At 46.7% G+C, this 20,451-nt stretch overlaps 1 protein-coding gene across 2 annotated transcripts in view; it reads right to left on the bottom strand.

The window, feature by feature from the left end:
* Nucleotides 1-20,451, bottom strand: part of LOC142584147 (uncharacterized) — a 72,120-nt gene that overhangs the window by 48,529 nt on the left and 3,140 nt on the right. Inside the window, exon 1 of one of the 2 annotated variants that reach the window (XM_075694318.1) lies at nucleotides 11,016-11,083. The exons of the other annotated variant lie outside the window; for it this stretch is intronic. The gene's annotated coding sequence lies outside the window, so the exon portion shown is untranslated. Of the gene's footprint in view, nucleotides 1-11,015; nucleotides 11,084-20,451 lie in introns of those variants that run through there. 2 annotated transcript variants of the gene reach the window in all.

The raw sequence follows: 20,451 nt of genomic DNA, 5'->3' as shown, positions 1-20,451 counted from the left end.
TGCAGACTGGCGAGGGCTTCCCACATATGCAGTAACTTGCTATCTGCCTCCTGCAGATTGGCTTCTTCAGGCACCAATTTAGTGGTTTTGCTCGCGTCCTGCAGCAAGGATGCGACCGAATCTTCGAATGGGGGTTGGGTGCCCGAGAAAGAGGTGAGGGCTCTGGCCTGCCGGAAAGAGTCCCAGTTCGTTATGCGGAGTTGACGGCCCTTAGGCTTTCGCGGGCCCGCTCGAACTGTTGTTTGGATTAAATAGTGGTCGCTGCCCAAGTTGTCTTGTGCGTTAATCGAGTCGGCTTGTGGAATTCGTTTTGCGATTGTCAAGTCCGGAGTAGTGTCTCTGCTAACGCTGTTTCCCATACGAGTGGGAAAAGTTGGATCCGTGACAAGAGTAAGACCTAGATTCTGTCCGTCAAACCATAGTTGTCTTCCCTTTCGGCGGTCGATTGGGTATTTCCATGCCACCGCAGTGGCGTTTAGGTCCCCTACGATGAGCAGGGGGGCTCCCCTAGCTACTTGATCTGCTTTGGTGAAAAGTCGTAGAAACCTATGTTGTTCTTTGGGGCTGCTGTACACATTGAGGAGGAAGAGGCTCTGTTCCTTGCGCCTTGCAGACGGGATGATCTCCAGAAAAAATGTGGGCTGCTGTATCAATGCCTGTGTGATGCTGTATAACCGGAATGTTTCGCTTAACTAATGTGGTTACTTTGGGTCTGCGGTTATCATCACAAACTGCGGTGTATGCCGCGTATCCCGACAGCTTAGCCGCTTCTCCGGTCTCTTGTAATGCAATAACATCGGGGGAAGTATGTGGTGCGAGAGAGGTAATGTATTGCTCTAAGTGGTGCTCGTTTTCGCCGGAAGCCCCGGCAGTTCCACTGACAAATGCAGTAGGTAGCACGTTCTGGATTACTCGCAGCCATCTTTGTCGGGACGCGAGTACGGCTTCTTTAGGGGACCTGCTCTGGGACGGAGTAGGGTGTTTTCCAATTCTGTCAAACGGGTGTTGTGATTTTGAGCCATAGTCGCGACCATGTCTTGAAGCGCTTTGCGCGTGTCGTCCATGTTTTCCTGTCGCTGTTGTTCTCTTGCCGCAAAGGCTTGCTCCATTCTGGGTAGTAGTAGCGTTTCTAGTTTCGCCGTAAGGAGGTTGTCCATTGCGCGTTCGAGAGCCTTTGCAATGGAGGCGTCGAGCAATGTGGCAAGCTTACAGTCTAATGCTTCGTTGAGGTTGCGTTCTATCCGCTGTTGCAGCGCAGTGAGGGCCTCACAGTTGACATTTCCTTCGGAAGTGTATGCTGGTGTTGCCGCTTTTGAGATTGGTTCGAGAGCTTTGCGTTTGTACGAGGTTGGTTGTTGGGTGGTTTGCGGGCAATCTATTGCAGGGACAGGAAGGATGTCTGCATTTGATGGTAAGCGTTTGGGTTGTGTGTCTGCAAGTTGTGATTTGAGCTTAGAGTTTTCTTTTTTGAGTTCTTGTATTACAGCACGTAAGGATTGGAGCTCCTGCATGAAGCTGTGCATGGTAGCGTCACTAACTGTGTTCACCGGGGTTGCTATAGGTTGTGTGGTGTGACCTGTGTGGGAGACAATGCTGGCCCAGATTACCTTGGGGACTTGCACTTTAACTGTGGTCGTTCTAAGGCTTGCGGTTCCTTGCTGCTGCGGCGGTGTTGAATCGGGTCCGCTCCGGGAGTGACTGCGTCCTTGTGACTGACTGCGACCCCGGGAGCGGCTGCGTCCACGAGACCGACTGCGTCCTCGTGGATTGCTGCGTTCGGGAACCTGCGGTTGTGGTGTTGACTTCGGTGTTGGCAGAGCTGAGTCTCCATTTGCAGAAGTCGATGGCCCCGTCTCCTGGTCAGCTCCTTGCTGTCCCAGTCGTAGGCGTTCCCATCACTGTTGGAGTAGGAGGTGTGGTGTCTGGAAGAGGCGATGGCAGGACTTATCACCAGTCGGGTGGTCTTCGCCGCAGAGCGCGCAGCAAGGGTGACAGGGGTGAGGGGTGATCAGCCAGCGGGTTTACTGTGTCACAGCTCTTGCATTTTTTCTGGATTGGAGTGGGGCATACATCGGCCCTGTGGCCGACGGTCCCGCAGATGTCGCAGACCTCGATGCGCTTCTTATGTAGACAGCATTTGTATTCTGCTCCGCGGTAGTAGACATGGTACGGCACTTGCTTTCCGTCGAATACGATGAGCACTGAATTAGTACTGCCCATGCGTCGGGCCTGCAGAATCGTAGGGTTCTTCTTGTAAACGAGACCATTGGTAATGTCTTCTTCCGTGTCATATGAAGGGATGCTATGTATGACTCCTTTGGCTGTGTCCTCCAGTGGTGTGACGTATGCTGTGGCAGCGTAGCGGACTGTTCCGATGGGGAGACTGCGGATTCGGCAGTATTTTTCGGCAGTAGAAATGTTTGGTGTGCTAACTACAATGACGTTATTATCTGTGCATGAGCGGTAAATGTCGTCCTCTGCTTCTTTGGTTGTAATGCCCGTGATCTGTAGTATTGAGTCGCGTATCTGGGCGTCTCCTAGTTTGGACACGTTGAAACCGTCTCTTGGGCGTATGACGATCTTGATATCGTTCTTCGGAAGTCGTGGTTGCCGTGGTGCGCGTGGGCGTAGTGCAGACTGCTCGGTACTCTCAGTGCGCGCGCTTGCTGTTGCACGGAGGGATCCGTGTATGAGTTGGGATGATGCCTGCGTAGTCTGTCGTTGCTTACGGTGGCTGACAAGCCACCCTGCTTCAACCGTAACTTCTTCGGGGGCTATTTCCGTGCCTTCAACCTCTACTACCTCCATAATGAGGGGAGCGGCTGCGCTTACTTGCTCTCACGGGGATGCGAGTCGTTGGGTGAAGTCCTTGGGAGCCGGGACTGCGACAGCGACGCCGCGCACCTTCGTAGCTGCGGCACACCTGTTTCTCGGCCAAACGGAGCAGCTGAAGATCTTGTTAGGGTTAGCAATCTTGTGGTCGTGGAAACCCTTGTCCTGGGTCCCTGGTGTCGGGACTGGTCTTGATCGGTAGCGGACCACTTACGGAAGCTGGTTCCGACGTTAGTTTGGGTCCAGCGGTGATTGCTTGGCCACAAGAGTTTGAAAGTTTTTCAAGGGAGTTGTGACTCAAGTTTCACCTCAATGCATAATGAAGAGAGGCGGTTTTCTAGGTAGCCGGAGATCAGATATTACCATGGACAATGCTCCCAAAGCATTATCTGAAAAGATTGTTTCTTTCTGCGTTGTGGCTGTAAACAAAGTCTAAGGAAGTGCCCCTTGTTATTCACAGTCGCACATAGCTAACCGAGCTTCTTCTCGCGTAATAAGCTAATAGCTTTTTCTTCATGTCCGCCGGTCTACCACTCTCATTAGGTTTTTATTCACAGCTTGTAACGCGTTCTCAGGATAGATACCTTCGTGCATGACAACGAACGTTTCTGCCTTGTCGGCAATTAAATGCCTAATTTGACTGGCAATCAACAAGTACAGAAAGGCATTAATCATACTCTTGTTGCCAGGCCTTTCTTTGAGCGCGCTTAGGACCCTTTGCCCTTCGGCGACGCACCTTGCCTTCTCAGAAGCCCCAGGAACCCCGTCAGAAATAGGGCGTGCGACTGTATGGAGCACTGTAGATGTCAGCGTTGGTTCGAAGCAGAACTTTGGGCCCAACGCTAAGGTCTTCGAATGGGTCGCACACAAGGCAGCTTCATCCAGGACGACCACCTTGCTGTAAGGCGCGTTTATTTTTTCTTCTTTAGAAGCCTAGTCCAGATGACACTCGAAAGGAATTCTGTGCTATGTAACTCTCTTCCACACAATTATTTTTACAAGTGCATCTTCCTGTTTCCTGCCTATGATATCGTCTTAATCAACCTCGTCTTTATATATGGTCGAAAGGATGTGCAGAATCCAGTGAAACTTTCGCATCAGATGACGAACGAGGACGTATAAACCCACTTAATGCGTAAGCTTTATGATTGTCAGGCTGCATACCAGAAGCTTTGACTGAGTGGCATAGCACTCGTATTCGGGAATGGCCGAAATTACATTCAGCACTGCTGCAGCTGAGTTCGTCAAAAACTACGAAAATCTTCTCTAAAGCCATTGCAGATTACTTTCAAATGAACGTGAAAAAACACTCATGTTATCAAGGTAATACAGGCACAGTGACAAGCTGAATTCCCGTAGAGGAGTGTATACCAGGAGCGGAAATGATGCACAGGCCATTTGAAGTGACAAAGCTGGTTGTCTCACGATCCATATATATATATATATATATATATATATATATATATATATATATATATATATATATATATATATATATATATATATATATATATATATGGTGTGTATTTTCAAGGCTATGTCGCCCCCCATGCCCTTCGGAAATAAATGGCATAGTGTACGCAATTTAGTACGCCGTCAGTATGCCAAAGATGACACACGTCCTTATCGTTTTCCTAATTAGGTTCTAAAAACCGACGCACAACGTCCAGGTGTTCCACTTTCTTTTGACCGAGACGACGTGTGACGCTGAGGGATTGGAGGATGGCTCAGTAATTTCCTTATAAAAGTTGTGTCCACCTCACATGTGTGACGCGCCGTTCAACTTCTGACGCGTGGTGAAGCCCTCTGCAGATAGGAGGAGCTTCCTTAGCGCGAATTGGACGGGTCATTACGTTGGTGGGCTCCAGCAGGACAATCTCCGAAGCCAAACAAGTCGTTTGTAATAGAAGTAATAAGTTAGGTAATAAACTCTGTGCATATGCGGGCTCATTTGGAGCGCCAAGTTTCTCTTGAACGACCTATGGCTATTGAGCGAGAGGTTTCTGTACGCTGCAGTATTGAAGACTGCAGAATCGCTGCAGTGTTATTTGTTGGTCTCTTCGCATAAGAAGCGTACTGTGCATCTACGTAGGTAATAAAAAAGATGTGTCAGCTTAAGCGTTCCACGACCCATCCATTTACGCAATCGCATTTTGATTAAGAAAACGCCGGGAAGCGCCACCAGAAATGTTCAATAACGATAACGTACCAATGTTGTCGCTATTGCTGCCTCGTAGCGTACAAATAAATAGTTGTAGGAGGAGGCCTGCATTTCCATTTATATATTTCTTGCGTATCGTATGAAGAAATAATTTTTCATTTTTCTTTCTATGTGAGACTACTGACTAATTGAGTTCGGCCAGCACATCACTTAACGAGTTCGTAAAGCTCTACGTTGATAAAATTGATCTGGCTGCCAAACGATGTACCCCGATTACTGATAACATTGAGAAAAGTGCTGTTCAGTCTGCGCGACTTGCCTTTTCAGCTGTTTATCGCCCACCATATGGTAATGTTGGCGCCGATTTCATTCATGTATCTGAACGCACAGCCACTTTTCTCTCCGCAAATTATTTGACATGGTTAGACGGATATTTCAACATTGATTCGAATAGTCCCAGCTGTAGACATAACATATTTTGCTTTTCTTCCAGACCACGGGTGCCGAAAACGCAATCGTCCACCCCACGTGCGTTACAGGTACGTCGCCACCGACACTAAACCAAATTATTACGAATCATACCAATACATTCTGCTCTGGCCACTTCGCCATTAAAATTAGTGACCACTCGCCCGCCTTCCTAGGTGCTAAGAAGCGTTACCGACCAAAGGACACAACTACAGGCCACCGCAAGGTAATCTCGGAGGATAGACTTGATATCTATAAGAGCAGTGTTGCATTGGCCCACTGGAACACATTTGCAATAAATCCACTTCTCAGGAAGCCTACTACGAGATCATTAATATTTATTTTTCGATTGATAATAAAAGTTTTCCCATCTTTAACCCTATACCTAAAAGGAAGACAAGAAAACTTTGGATAAAGCATCGGCTTATCCGTCTCGTGAAGCAGATATACAAACTGTTCGCGACATTTATGAAAACCAAAGAACCCTATCATTTATGTCATTAAATTGCACATACATTAAACAGTGAGCTTAGATCTGCTAAAGACTGCTATTGTAACTTATTCAACAGAATGGTGTCGCCTACACAAGATCCTTCGCCTTCCGAATCGGTATGGACGACAGCGCGGCTTGCAGACACTGCGGCGGCGAGGAGACTATCGAACACGTGCTTTGCCGCTGTCCTCGATACGGCGCGCACCGGCTGCCACTAGCGACCGCGTTGGCACGCCTTGACGACAGGCCACTTTCAGAACAGTCAGTTTTGGAATGCCGACGTCAACTCTCGTCGCAGCAAAAGTAGGTCAAGGCTTTGTTGACCTTTCTACGTGACAGTGGCCTATTAGAAAGACTATAATGACCCCATTTCGTCCCTTTTCATATGTGTTTCTTACGCTTTTATTTTTGTCACGCTCTTCTTTCCGTCTTTACTTCCCCTTTCCCTTCCCCTAGTGCAGGGTAGCAAACCAGACGTTTTAAGTCTGGTTAACCTCCCTGCCTTTCTCTCATTTGCATCTCTCTCTCTCTCTACTCGACGGAAAACTTTACGAAGTTTTACTCAAAGTGTAGCAATCTTACAGTACACTTTAGGAAAAGGGCAGAATGCAAAATGCTTCACGGGGCGCTTCCCCCAACAATCAGTCGTAGCATTTGACAGACAGCAGCAAGGAAGCACCACAACAGTTTCGGTCAGTTTCGCATCATGCAAACATGCATTTAATAAGATTGTGTATTACGTACACTTGCATAGCACTGACACTGAATACGTATCCAACTTTTTTTACGTATGCAACTATGTAGCAACCACTACGTAACGCTCTCTTTGTAACCGTTAAAAGAGGTACCGTTGTAGATGAGGTCATCAATGCGCATGTTAGTATTAGGAAAATGTACAAGTTGAAATTGAAACGTTTGCGTTCCATAGTTCGTTCTGATCTGTGGTGTTCTTCGAGAGACATGCCTCAACTCATAATTGGTTTGTGGATGTGATAATAAGCTTGAAAAAATGTTACCGTTATTTCTAGGAGCATGATATTGACACGTGTACTTATTTATTTTCCTCGCCTTACGCCTTTTCACCGTCTAACAAATGTTATCGCTCAGCGCAGGACGCACCCGCCAGTATCGGAAGTTCCTAGAATGTTATCGATTGTTATATCCGCTGTCTGTTGCCACCAAACCATGTGTAATCTGATTGTAGGCGCGACGCGAATTGTGTAGCCCTTCATAGAAGACACGAGGGCACAAGCGATTACTCGGGAACATCCGATGACTCATGTATAAAAGCGGACGCGGTTGACCCGCTGTTCAAATTTTCGACAATCACCGACTGTTTCCGCCGCTATTGTTGTGCTTTGAGTGTAGCCTGTCTCCCTGGGCAAAGGTTCTCCCAGTAAATATTTTTACCATTCACAGTTTCACTACTGTGTTGTTGACCATCACTACCACGTGACAATATGAATCCATTGCATATCGGTAGGCTATTAGTTCTTTTACATTCATTGTACATAGGGAATGAAAATTTGCAGCGGTGCTCTGGAAATATCGTATGTTGGCGACAGCTCTGATTGCCCTCTTTTGAAGCATAAAGATAGAATTCAAGTTTGCGCTAGTCATATGAGCCCAGGCCAGGAAAAAGTGATGCATCTGAGCGTGAATGAGCGTAAGGTTGTTTCTTTAGTCATAGACGAATGAGGCGCTTAAATTTTTCTATTATTCCCAGAGATCGAGATGCTTTTGATTGGATATTTCTTACATGTTCTGTCCGCGAAATTTGTTGATGGATAGTGACACCAAGAAATTTGGACGATGAGACACGTTCAGTTATATTGGGAAAAAGTGGGACATCGAGATTATTGCTAAAGTGTCTCGCTTTGTTTTGCACCTATTTGCACCGAGCCATATTTCCCATTCACTTAACGATGTATTTGCATTTTTGGTTACAAGTCACTTTTGGTTATACCCGTAAAAAATACGATGGCGTCGTCTGCGTATAATGCCATTTTGGGTGTACTCGGAATGTTCATTAAAACGTTGATGTACACAAAAAACAGTGCAGGGACATCAGCGTCGGCAGACTTGAAACGTGAAGAAAAGCCATTTAATTATGTGCGTGACAATGTAGAGGTTAAGTAACTTGTGAATAGTTGCAGTTGTGTTACTTTTATACAATAGCAAGGTTTTTGGCGTAATAGTATCTGATGGTTTATTGAGTCAAAGGCCTTCTTGAAATGCACAAGCAGGCAAAGGATAAGGAGTATTCGATATTGTTAATAATTTCATCCTTTGTGATAATTAGCTCCATTTCAATACACTTTCCTTTTGGGAGCCATATTCTTTCGGTTCAATAGCACTATTATTATGCAGAAAACCAATCCGCCTGATGTTAAAAACATCTTCAGCAATTTTAGAGAATATGGAGAGGAAAGATATGGGGTGATCATTACTAAGGTCACCATAGATGCCATATTTATGAATAACAAATACCATGGCGATTTTAACCCTTCATTAACTTTTCCAAGAAGAAGCAGTTGATTACATTTATGTGAAAATATTGGTGCTACTTAAGGGTTTAGTACTAAGGCTCTACTTAAATTCAGGACGACGCAACGAGTCATGGAAAGAAGAATGATGGGTGTAACCTTAAGGGATAAGAAGAGAGCAGATTGGGTGGGCATGGGGATGGGCATGTGATGAGGAGGGAAGGCAGTCGATGGCCATTAAGGGTTACGGACTGGATTCCAAGGGAAGGAAGCGTAGCAGGGGGTGGCAGAAAGTTATGTGGGCAGATGAGTTTAAGAAGTTTGCTGTGACAACATGGCCACAATTAGCATATGACCGGGGTGGTTAGAAAAGTATGGCATAGGCCTTCGTCCTGCAGCGGGCGTAACCAGGTTGATAATGATGATGATGACTGGTGCTATTATATATTATATTACTTTTATGGCTTCAGCATTAACATTGCCAATTCTGGCGGAGGTATTGTTCTTTAGTATTGCAATATAAGCTTCAATTTCTCTTGGCATGGGAGCAAAACATAATGTTTTCGGTGTAATAAATATCGTAAAATGCGTGGGGTCAGTGTGACTGTTGCCGTTAGCATTAACTTTTTCTACTTTTATAGAATTACCATTAAATTCGTTGGTTAACATTTCACCTGCATTCTTCATACCATCTTGCAGAATCTCCCTTTGGATTGTCCCGATTGTTATTGATAGCACTGTATTCAACACGTTCCGTATTTGTTGAGAACTGGATTTATAAGCAAGGATTTTCTCATAGTGTTCTTCCTTAACCTTGTTTTAGATGTGGGGCTAACTTATTTCTGGTTTTCTTGAATAATTACGAAGGTCTGTAGATTTCTATTCTTTAAAAACAAACCTGTTCACATGCTGTATTCTTTTGTACTGGTCTTTATACATTCAAGGTTTCTTTGCATGGTTATATTTAGTGTGCCGTACTACAGTAAAGGTCGAGTCGTAGGCGCCTCATATATTAATAAAAAAGCCGGCAGATGCCACGCCCTCTGGAAATCAGTGTTATGCGAAGCAGTGTGCGGGGAGCCTACCATGTTAACGAAACGACCATGAGAGCACCAAGACGTAGGTTGCTGTTTCACGTCCTACATAACACGCATGTCATGATATCCATGTCATGATCTGTAATTTATGCTCCTGGTACACTCCTGTCTTAATATGCCGATTTTGGTGCATACCAAGTTAACGAGATGACCATGAGAGCACCAAGACGTAGGTTGCTGATTCACGTCCTACATAACACGCATGTCATGATATTCATGTCATGATCTGTAATTTATGCTCCTGGTACACTCCTGTCTTAATATGCCGATTTTGGTGCATACCAAGTTAACGAGATGACCATGAGAGCACCAAGACGTAGATTGCTGTTTCACGACCTACATAACACGCATGTCATGATATTCATGTCATGATCTGCAATTTATGCTCCTGGTACACTCCTGTCTTAATATGCCGATTTTGGTGCATACCAAGTTAACGAGATGACCATGAGAGCACCAAGACGTAGGTTGCTGTTTCACGTCCTACATAACACGCATGTCATGATATTCATGTCATGATCTGTAATTTATGCTCCTGGTACACTCCTGTCTTAATATGCCGATTTTGGTGCATACCAAGTTAACGAGATGACCATGAGAGCACCAAGACGTAGACTGCTGTTTCACGACCTACATAACATACATGTCATGATATTCATGTCATGATCTGTAATTTATGCTCCTGGTACACTCCTGTCTTACTATGCCGATCTTGGTGCATACCAAGTTAATGAAACGACCATGCGAGCACCAAGACGTAGGTTGCTGTTTCACGACCTACATAACACGCATGTCATGATATTCATGTCATGATCTGTAATTTATGTTCCTGGTACACTCCTGTCTTACTATGCCGATTTTGGTACACACCACGTTGACGAGACGACCGTGAGAGCACCAAGACGCGGGCGGCTGTTTCGTGACCTACATGACACGCATGTCATGACTCCTGTCATCATTTATGTTCGCCATATACATTTGTCATACTGTGGCAAATATGGTACATTCTAATACGTAGACGTCTGTTTCATGACCTACATGACACGCATGTCATGATAATCTTGCCATGACCTATTATTTAAGTCCGTGACACACTCTTGTCGTAATATGGCAATTTTGGCCCATACCCAGACTGAGGCGGCTGCTTCACTACCTACATAACACGCATGTCATGACATTCCTGTCATGACCTATCATTTATATTCGTGATACACTATTGTCACGCTGTGCCAATTTTGGTACTTACCAAGTTTACGAAACGGTCATGAGAACGCCAAGACATAGGTGGCTAGATAGATAGATAGATAGATAGATAGCGTCAAAGGGGCAAATGTTCGGCAAGAAATGCCTCGCATTTATAGAAAAAGAAATTGACGGGTCTGTTAACAGAGCATCGAGTCAGTCTGAGTAAGCGGGTGGAAACATTCGCACTCGGCAGCAGCAGCAGTAGTTAGTGAAATGAATTTGGAAGCACCAACCTGCTAAACAGAAGAAACGCTGCTTAGAAGCGCTCAACGTGAAGCTGACCACGGTGCCTACACTGCCGAAGGCGATTGTGTGAAATAGACGCCCAGTAAACATTGATGAAAGGTCGTAGGAAATGATGACGTCTTTGACAGCTGATAGCGGTCATTCCACCAGCGAGTGTAGAGTACCGCTGTTCAATTTATCTTGATGGGCTTGCTTGTCTGGCCCGAGGTGAGTCGCGGCAGTGATGAAATCTAGCGAGCCTTACCCAAGGACGTTAAAGAAGAACTGCTGGAGTGAAGTGAGCACCTGTCAAGTGAAGCCGGCGCGTCGCCATCTTGCGGGGGGCAAATGCTCGCCAGTAGCCACAGCTTATGTATTTCGGGCCGTCGGGTTTTGCCGTGCGCGGTGCTGTGCCGACCCCAAAATGCGCTAGCGCACTTGTGTGTTTTTAGGAAAGTTAACGTGTAAGCAGTTTAGATGTTAGCGTTATCTTTTTCATTTAAATAAGGTTGCAGATTACAATTGCCTTACTTTAGAATAAAGGAAAATTTTATGTTTCTCGCTAAAAGCTGCCAAAGTTCCGCCACCAAAGTTCTAAAACCCTCCAGGCAATGGCGATGCTAAAGCACCTGCAACTCCTGCCGATAATGAAGATAATAATGAATAGTTACGTTTGTTGCATGCAGTGCCATTTGTCATGCTACATTTTGAGTATTTAATTGCTTTTTGTTCTTACAAATTTCATGATTGATCAATTCCTACACAGCATTAAGGAAGGTGAATAAACACTAATTATTGCGCGAATTTTTTCCCACTTGGCCGCAGCTGCATATTGATGCAGCTAAAATGGCAAAATATCCTAGTACTCGGACATCTGCGATCCGGAGACCTCTAATACGGCTCCCCTCATAACCCACAGTGTTGCATTAGAACTTGGAAATCCGTTGAGCAATTAGAAGCCACTGGAAAAGTCGGCGAACAGCGCTGCGAAATTCTTAATAGGTCGCTTCCTGCCCCCCGTAAGACTGCCGCCGCCAGCTTCACCCGAGCTCATGGACCGGTGTAGGCGGCTTACACTCCTGCAGTGTTTCTTAATCCTCCTTGGCCTTACAGGCATCCATATAAGACTACATCCAGCACACAGAATCCATATGAACAAAAAAACTGCGAAACAAAAGAAACACTGTAGGCGTTTTCAGCGGTCGTTCGGCTCTGATGGGTTTTTACAGCGGACCTGTTATACGATAGGTTGTGGCGCTTTGTGTGCATAGGAAGAAAGAAAGATGGCGGCCACCGCAGAGCTGCATGGGCTAAAGCATAAAGCAAAAGTGTATCGCTGGGTATGCCTCAGCTGCGTTTGATCATGAGAAGGCTCAAAACGTATTATGGCAAAAAATACCGTAATACAAAGAATCCGGCAGATCCCGCGCCCTGTGGTAATCAATGTTATGCGAAGAAGCATGCGGGGAGCCTACCAAGATTACGGAACGATAATGAGAGCACCAAGATATAGGCGGCTGTTTCATGACCTACATGACACGCATTTCATTGAATTCGTATCCCGACCTATCAGTTATGTTTGTCTTACACTATTGTCATACTACACCAATTTTGGTACATACCAAGTTAACGAAACGACCATGAGAGCATCAAGACGTAGGCGGCTAGATAGTGGCAAAGTGGCAAATATTTGCCAAGAAATGCTTCGCATTCAAAACGTAAAACCGGAAAAGACACTGTTTAGTATTGATTGCGGTTTGACGTCACTGGCTCTATAGGCAAAGCACGTCTCAGTTCTTATCTCAGTTCCCTTACACCCGTGTGTACAATGGGTGGGCGGCGTGCGGTGAGGACTGAGGAAGAACAGTGCGCCTAAGAAGAACACAGTCGGGAACAAAAGCGGAAGTGTACGCGGCAACGGCGGGGGGCGCATAACAGGGACGAAGATTAGAGTGTTTTAGTTTGGCGTTTTTACGTTCCGCTCAGCAGCTAAGCGGAGCGGAAGCGCGAATGCGCATGCGCCCTCCGCTTAGCCGCAAGCGGGCTAGTGGAGCGACAAACACGGTCCGCTTACAAGCTGCCTCAGCGGAGCGGGCTGCGCAGCCCGTTGGCTAGCGTTGGCGTCAGAAAGGATCGGATGGGATGCAGAAAGCAAGCTCTCTGGCTACCACGTGGTTCCCCAAGACGGCGCTTTATTTTCCACTGGATAAAAATGACCGGTAGCGCATCACAAGCGCACGTATGCATACTTCATGAACAAATAAGTTAAATTATGGTGTTTTGCGTGCCAAAACCACGTTCTGATTGTGAGGCGCGCTGTAGTGGGGGACTCCGGAAATTTGGACCACCTGGCGTTCTTAAACGTGTACCTCAATCTATGTACACGGGTGTTTTCGCACTTCGCCCCCATGGAAATCCGGCCGCTGTGGCCGGGATTGGATCCCGCGAAACACAAACAAGTGATATATATATATATATATTAATATATATATATATATATATATATATATATATATATATATATATATATATATATATATATATATATATACCGTTCACTTTTGTAAAAGTGACAAATGGGTGTTTTCGTTTTCTTTCATTACCCTGAATTTGGCCAGAGGGCGCAGCAACTACGATAGGTCCGCTCCGCTACGCTAAACGTATAACTAAAACGTGAAAATCGCCCGCCGCTTCGCTGTGGCTTAGCGGGGCGAGTCGGAGCGGCGTGTACCGTAAAGGCGCTCAAATAAAATACTCTATTGAGCCGCAAAGGCCAAGTGTACGCACTTTTGCTTGGATCACCCCTCCCGAGTCCACTCCCATCGTAATTCTGGGCGATTTCAACATAGGCGTCTCTCGGCCAGACGGAAAGCGGTTCGTGGCTTTCTTCTTGGAAAGGTTCGGCATTCAATGTTATACAACCCCCAGTGTGCCTACAACGCGTCATCGGTCGTAATAGACCTCACATTGGCCAAGAATCCCTGCAGTGTCGCCACAGAGCCACTGGCCGTATGTCGTAGTGATTATAAAGCGATAGTTACCTTGGTGACCATATAATAAATCCAAAAAAGCAAGCCAAAGACGACATAAAATCTAAAAAGCACCGATTATGCTATTTAATAGACAAAAAACAAGAAATTGTGAAAGAAAGAAATTTATTGTGGTATGTGGGTTTTACTTTCAATCATCATATTTATTATCAACATATTTACCACCATATATACAACTCAAAAGTGGAAAATGGGCGAGCTTGTATGGAAACATGGCTAAATTCAGAGCGCGAACAACTGGGACGCAAGCTAAGTCACAAGAAAAGACAGGACAAGGTGCTCTATATACAGCACCGCTGGTCCTCCATATTTCAAAGAATGGAATGACTCTGAATTTTTCCGTAGCTCCGGATTGTCGTCCTGTTTGTTGTTTTTTCCCCGCTACTTGAACCCTTTTGATTATAGACCGTTTTGGCGCTTCATAATCACTACTGCTGCCTACTTACAAGGTTCATCGGCATCTACACACCCTCCTGCTGCTGCGTCCAGCCCTATATCTTCTCCGACTTTGCGAGTGCGAGTGTACCCGCGCCACACGCCGCGTCGGCGCGGAGCACCCAGGCTGCTGTCCGCTGTGCTGCGGGAGCGGAACGTTACTGTTGAAGCCGCCATCCAAGCCAGGAGCGTCTTCTTCGCGGGCACATGTGCAACGGCGAAAGGCGGTACCCTGAGGATGGATAATACCAACATGGAGCACACCAGTCCTGCTGTCACGGCGCACACCTCGGCCAAGAGAACGACGGAAGCTACTGGCCTTCCATCCGACGAAAATGTAGCTCAAGCAGTGCCAGAAGACCTCGCTCATCATAAGGCATGCCCGCACGACTGACACATACGTCTCCGGTGTCAAGTCTAGGCAGCAGTCGTTCATGCCTAATCATATTTGAAGATCCTAATTCCTCACCCAAACGTGTCCTGTATTACGGCTGCGTAATGCGCCCGGGTCCGTTCAAGCCTTCCGTTCTTTGCTGCTAATCTTGCTTCAAACAGGGACATGAAGTCATCCTACCGCGCCCATCCAAGGATGACACGATGGAGCCTGAGCCATCAGCATTGTTTGGATGCGGCCTATGCCAAACAGGCGTTCATAACATCACTTCTTCGATACTCCCTACGAAGTTGAAGGCCACTAAGAAAACTCGTTCTCGACAGCCCTTCTCGACAGCCAGCAAACATCTCTTAAAGGGCCCCTGACCAGGCCCCATAGTAAATTTTGGTTATACGCTGGAAGTTGTTACGTGTCCTCTAGGGAGCGTTCTTCCGCAAAAATTTTTCAAATCGGCTCATTACTAGCCGAGATAGAAATGCTTCATTGCCGCGAACCCACGATTTCAGAAGGCGAGCTCCACTGCGAAGCTAGAGACTATATCCACTCGCCCCGTCTGACTCCGCAAGCGAAATTCCTTCCCTGCGTTCTTCCACACTGGACCTTGAGGATTGCGTGACACATTCGTCACGGGCCCAGCCTTAATTATATTTTTCTCCTCGCTCTTCTTATTGTCTTTATTTTATTTCTTTTTTGCTGTTTCTTATTGTTTTTTATTTCTCTTTTTATTGTAGTGTTATCTCTTTTATGTTACTCTTTTATTTTTTATTGAACAGCTCTCACGGCGTCGCGCCAGAGCGGTTCTGATTATCCGGTTTCGCGCAGCGCACGGTTGCGCGCGCTGCGCACAAGGACACATGACTAGCGGTATAATTCCGTGCTACACGAATACTGAGCCAGAACAAGCGGATTGCAAAGCATGATCGCGCGCTGGAAAACGGTAGAAAATGGCATAGTTTTGGTACATGCGCACGTGACTGCACGACCATGGAATCAAGCAGACGAAGCAGAAGTACAGCGCTCTTGCTTCGGTGCGAAGTAAAAAAAAAGCGTGTAGACATTGCCTTTGTGTTGTATTAGTTTCCTAAACTTCATTTCGTCAAGCCAAGTAACAGATCACACAAATGATCACACAAATTACAAATGTTGCATTGAATAATTATTGAAGGAAGGAAGGAAATCAACTTTATTCAGGTCCTGCAAGCCACGAGAGCTTTGGGCTCTCATGGAGTGGGCGTCTCCCACGACGGAACCGGGAGGTTAAGTTTCCTGGCGGCGTCGTGGACCTGCTGGACGGCCCAGAGTTGGGGAGCGAGTTCTTCGCTCCGGATTGCTTCTTCAAACTTGCGCTTGTCCTGTTCGTAGTTTACGTGAGCTTGCGAGCACGGCCAGAGTAAATGATAAACGTTAAGGGATGTATTGCAATTGGTGCAATAAGACTTGTCGTAGAGCTCGAAGTGTCACCACGAGTGACGTCACGCTGGGGACACGAGTACGAAGGTGCAGGGGCACGAATACGTTATCGCGCAGCTTGGAGCGCGGTCGCTGCGAGGGAAAGAGAAAACGGCGTCCGGATTGAAATTTGAGACCTTTCCGCGGCGCTTAGCAATGTAATTCTTTGCAAACGCGATCGTTAGCGCACATTCTATGTTCTGCGGCTGTCACCTCAAAATGGCCAGACCTGTTGAGGGGCCCTTTAAGGTCCATCGATGAAACAAGTCCCTGTGCACAACCGCTACAGCGTTCTGGCCTCGGTGGAAGAGGACACTAGCCATGTGACAGCGAATACAGCGATAAGTAATGCGGCGACACCTGCATATAGCGCAGCTGTTCGGTCGTCTATTTCACAACCACAACGGCCATTACAATCAGTAGACACGCCGCTTAACTTGGCGATCGAAGAGTTCGAGATCGACGCTCGCCTAGGCACCCTTGAAAAGGTAATCCAGCGTCACGAGGAAGCGTCTCGAGGAACGCCGTACAGTGTTCCAGCGTCGACATGACGGAGCACGGTTGTCGCATTCGTTGTCGACGTCCATTACTGCTCATATGGCTAACCCGGCGTCTATGTCGAAACCTATTTCACTCCAAGAACGTTTCCCTTTGTTGCGCAACATCTCCAGCTTCTCGCCTCGGTTCTAGTGGCCAACCTTAAGCTGGAATGCGTGCTACGTCTTCAAGTGCCCCAGAAGTCATTTTGCAGTGGAACTGCCGCAGCATCGCTGGCAAGGTCGGAGAGCTGCACCACGATGTCGGATATGGGAAGCGGCGTGTTTGGGCTCTACTGCTTCAAGTATCCAGCGGCCTGCCACCCATTTGAGGATTTGTGGCATACTCATATCCTATATTGAGTGCTACGCGCGATGTCTCTCCGGAAAAGGCTGCAGGTTATGCAAGACCCACTTTTCATCAGAGCAGTTTTGATTGTTCACGGTGGTGCACGCTATGGCAAGAAGTCGTGGCCTTATCGGTTGCCTTCAACGCACGGACGTTATCATTGTTTAGTACTGTGCCCGCCCCCATACCGGTCGCGCAGTTTGGTTGTGTGTCGGCTGGTTGACGAACCTGTGACAGAAACATCCTGATTGCCCCGTTATGGTAGCAGGAGAAATTAACGCGCACCCACCACATGGCTTTACAACATTTCCATTGCACGTGGTACGTGTGTGCTGGACACATTTACGGACGCATAATTCACGCTGCTTAATAATGTGTCAGTGCCTACTCGTCGGCGTGACCACCTTCGCGCGCCGCCACACTCAGCGGACTTATCTTAGTTGCTAGGAAGGACGATCTTCCGTGTAGTGGTCATGTGAACCCGACTGCCGGGGTAGCGACCACCATCCGATTCACCTCGGCTTATCTTTGGGCCGAATAGGCCTTCCTCGCCAACTAGGTCGAGTGGTTGACTGGGATCGATACAGTGTGGTATCAAAAGCACTGTATCCAACTCCGCTCCCATTGTCTCCCGTCTATTGTCTCCCATCGCATTGTGTCAGTGCGGCACTAGTTGAAGTAACGCGTACGTCGTGAGTTGATGAATCGCGAACCGTTCCAGATTTGCGACTTCTGCGTCTCTGGGCGTCGCGCCGCCAAGCAGAACTTTGAATGAATGAGTGAATGAATGAATGCATGAATGAATGTTTATTTTGACAGAAAAAGAAATACAAAGAATCTCTGTCAAACAGACTGACCAAAAGACATGAATGCCTGACTTTCATCAGAACGTGACATAGCATCCAATGCTATTTGATTAGAGGGCCAACACCTTACTCCAGTAGCTCGGCACCAAGAATACCATTTAGAACGTGGCCGCTGAATAGACCGGTGGTCTTCTTTCGGTCATTCGTTCACTAATGTCAATATTCGTAGTACCTTCCGGGTAATGGAACGGGGTTGGCTTCTTCCAGAGCCCGCAGCCTGCGCCCTGTTAGCATTTGGCCAGACACCAGCAGTATTCATCTAAACTGTCGCCCACGCCTTTTTCCTGCTTTGGACAGAGCACCGCCTCCTTTTCTTATTCAATATTACCTTCGCGTGGGCGCAGGCAGGCCGCCTACACTCGCCGACATCGGCGGTACACGAGCTGTCTTCACTATGGCCGAATTTTAGCGACAATAGACCATGCAAGCCATGCCATGCAAGCCATGCAGGCCATGCAAGGCACCAGGACCATGAATAAGCCATGCAAGGCACCAAGACTGGGTGACATGCCGTATGAACTTTACCAAAACACAGAAGGCAAGGTTCTTGATGAACTGCTGGGGGTCATAAGCGAAGCTTGGGCACAGGAGCCATTCCTGATTCATTGCGGCCTCTACAAATTGTCCCTATTCCGAAACCCGTAAGACTCCCAGACCACATCGCTCATATGCGCGCGATAGCGCTGACCTCAGCTTTAGGCAAACTGATGGAGCAAGTGCTTGCTACTCGTATTACATGGTGGCTCGAGCGATGCGCCTGGTATCACCCTGGCCAAATCGGGTACTTAATCGGTTAATCTGGGCGCTTTTGCTTGTCTTGCGTACCTTTCTTCAATGGTTCTCGTCGGAGGCCGCTGCCGAAACATTTCGCACCATTCTGTTAATCCACATTCACGGAGCATTTGACCATGCGAGTCACGAAGCAATTGTTGGAATTCGCCATTGGCTTCAGTTCCCTAGCCATGTGTGCAGATTCGTAGAAGCCTTCCTGCACGCTTGCACCTGCTCCATTCACCCGGTTGACCAAGCAGCAGGTCAGTTCGTCACACATCGGGATGTCAGACCAGTTGAAGCTCAAGAATTGCTGAGTCGATCAGGAGCAGTACTTCAAGCAAATATACATTCTTTGAGAAAATCAATCGGAGTATAACTAACACAAGAAGTCCAAACCTTGAGCTCGCGCTCTAAATGTCTTGACAATATTCACCATCTTTGTGGACACGTCACTTAATATATTTAAACCAGGCCGTCATACTCGTGTGTCGTAAATTTCATTTAAAGACCTTTTAGATTGCGCTCAACTGATTTGTCCAGTTTTCTCCAAAGAGAACTTCTAATTTTTTTCTTTGCGTTGTGTTCTTTTCGCTCCTCCCAGAGTGTGCAAGAACTCGATAGGTCGGTCGAGAGCTTTAAGAATGCAGTCCTTTTATCATGTCCTGTCTTTCGTTTCCTACATTCTTCTGAGCACTCAGGCCTCAAAAACTATAAAATACACTTCATTGCGTGCGTACGAAAAGGCTACTACATAGTAGCCATGTGTATACATAGTAAAATAAAAATTATGCGATGCGATGAAAGAACTGAACTCTGAGAAGTCTCGACGTCGTTCTTGACTTCTTGCACATTCTAGGAGCAACGAAAAAATAAACCAGAAAGGCGTATAATATTTAGTTAATGGGATTTGGTAATAATGTCGAGCCCTCGTGTGATGAGTGTGATCGCATTTCACTATCATACTCTACGCACTGACTGTATGAGGCACGACAACCCGTGCCAATTTACGAGGAAGTGGTGGCCAAGTATAACCCCGCAGCTAAGTGAAAAAAAAAGGCACACCTTGCCTAAAGTAACGATAGATAATAAGACAATGACGAAAATTCATCTAGGAAGAGCAGGCCTAAAATAGTGCATGTTGATTCGTGTTTTTACGAGGCGTATCTCACTCAGAAAATTCTCATCTAATCTGGACGAATGCCAAAATTATCGTATTGGCACGTGTGCTTGTTTATCGGTTGACCATGTTTCACCGTCTAACAAATCTTATCGTTCTGCGCAGGACGCGCCCGCATGTATAGGAAGTTTCTCGAGTGTCACCGATGGCTCTATCCGTTGCCTGTTGCCGCCGAAGCTTGTGTAAGCCGATTGTGAAACCATTGACAGCGCGAAACGGCATGAACTACACAAGCAAGATACAGCGCTTCTCCGTGCATCTTTCTTTCTCGTGTCGCTTCGTGGCACGAGAATATACGGACAAACGCTGTGTCTTTCTTGTGTAGTACGTGCCAATTCGCAGTATAGTTGCAGTATGTAATACCAAGGTGGCCAACGCCTACTGTCCTTTTGAAGTAATCTGATTGCATGTATG

This window comes from Dermacentor variabilis, chromosome 6 (assembly GCF_050947875.1).
Source record: "Dermacentor variabilis isolate Ectoservices chromosome 6, ASM5094787v1, whole genome shotgun sequence".
NCBI lineage: Eukaryota > Metazoa > Arthropoda > Arachnida > Ixodida > Ixodidae > Dermacentor > Dermacentor variabilis.
This window is presented reverse-complemented; position numbering and strand designations above follow the sequence as displayed.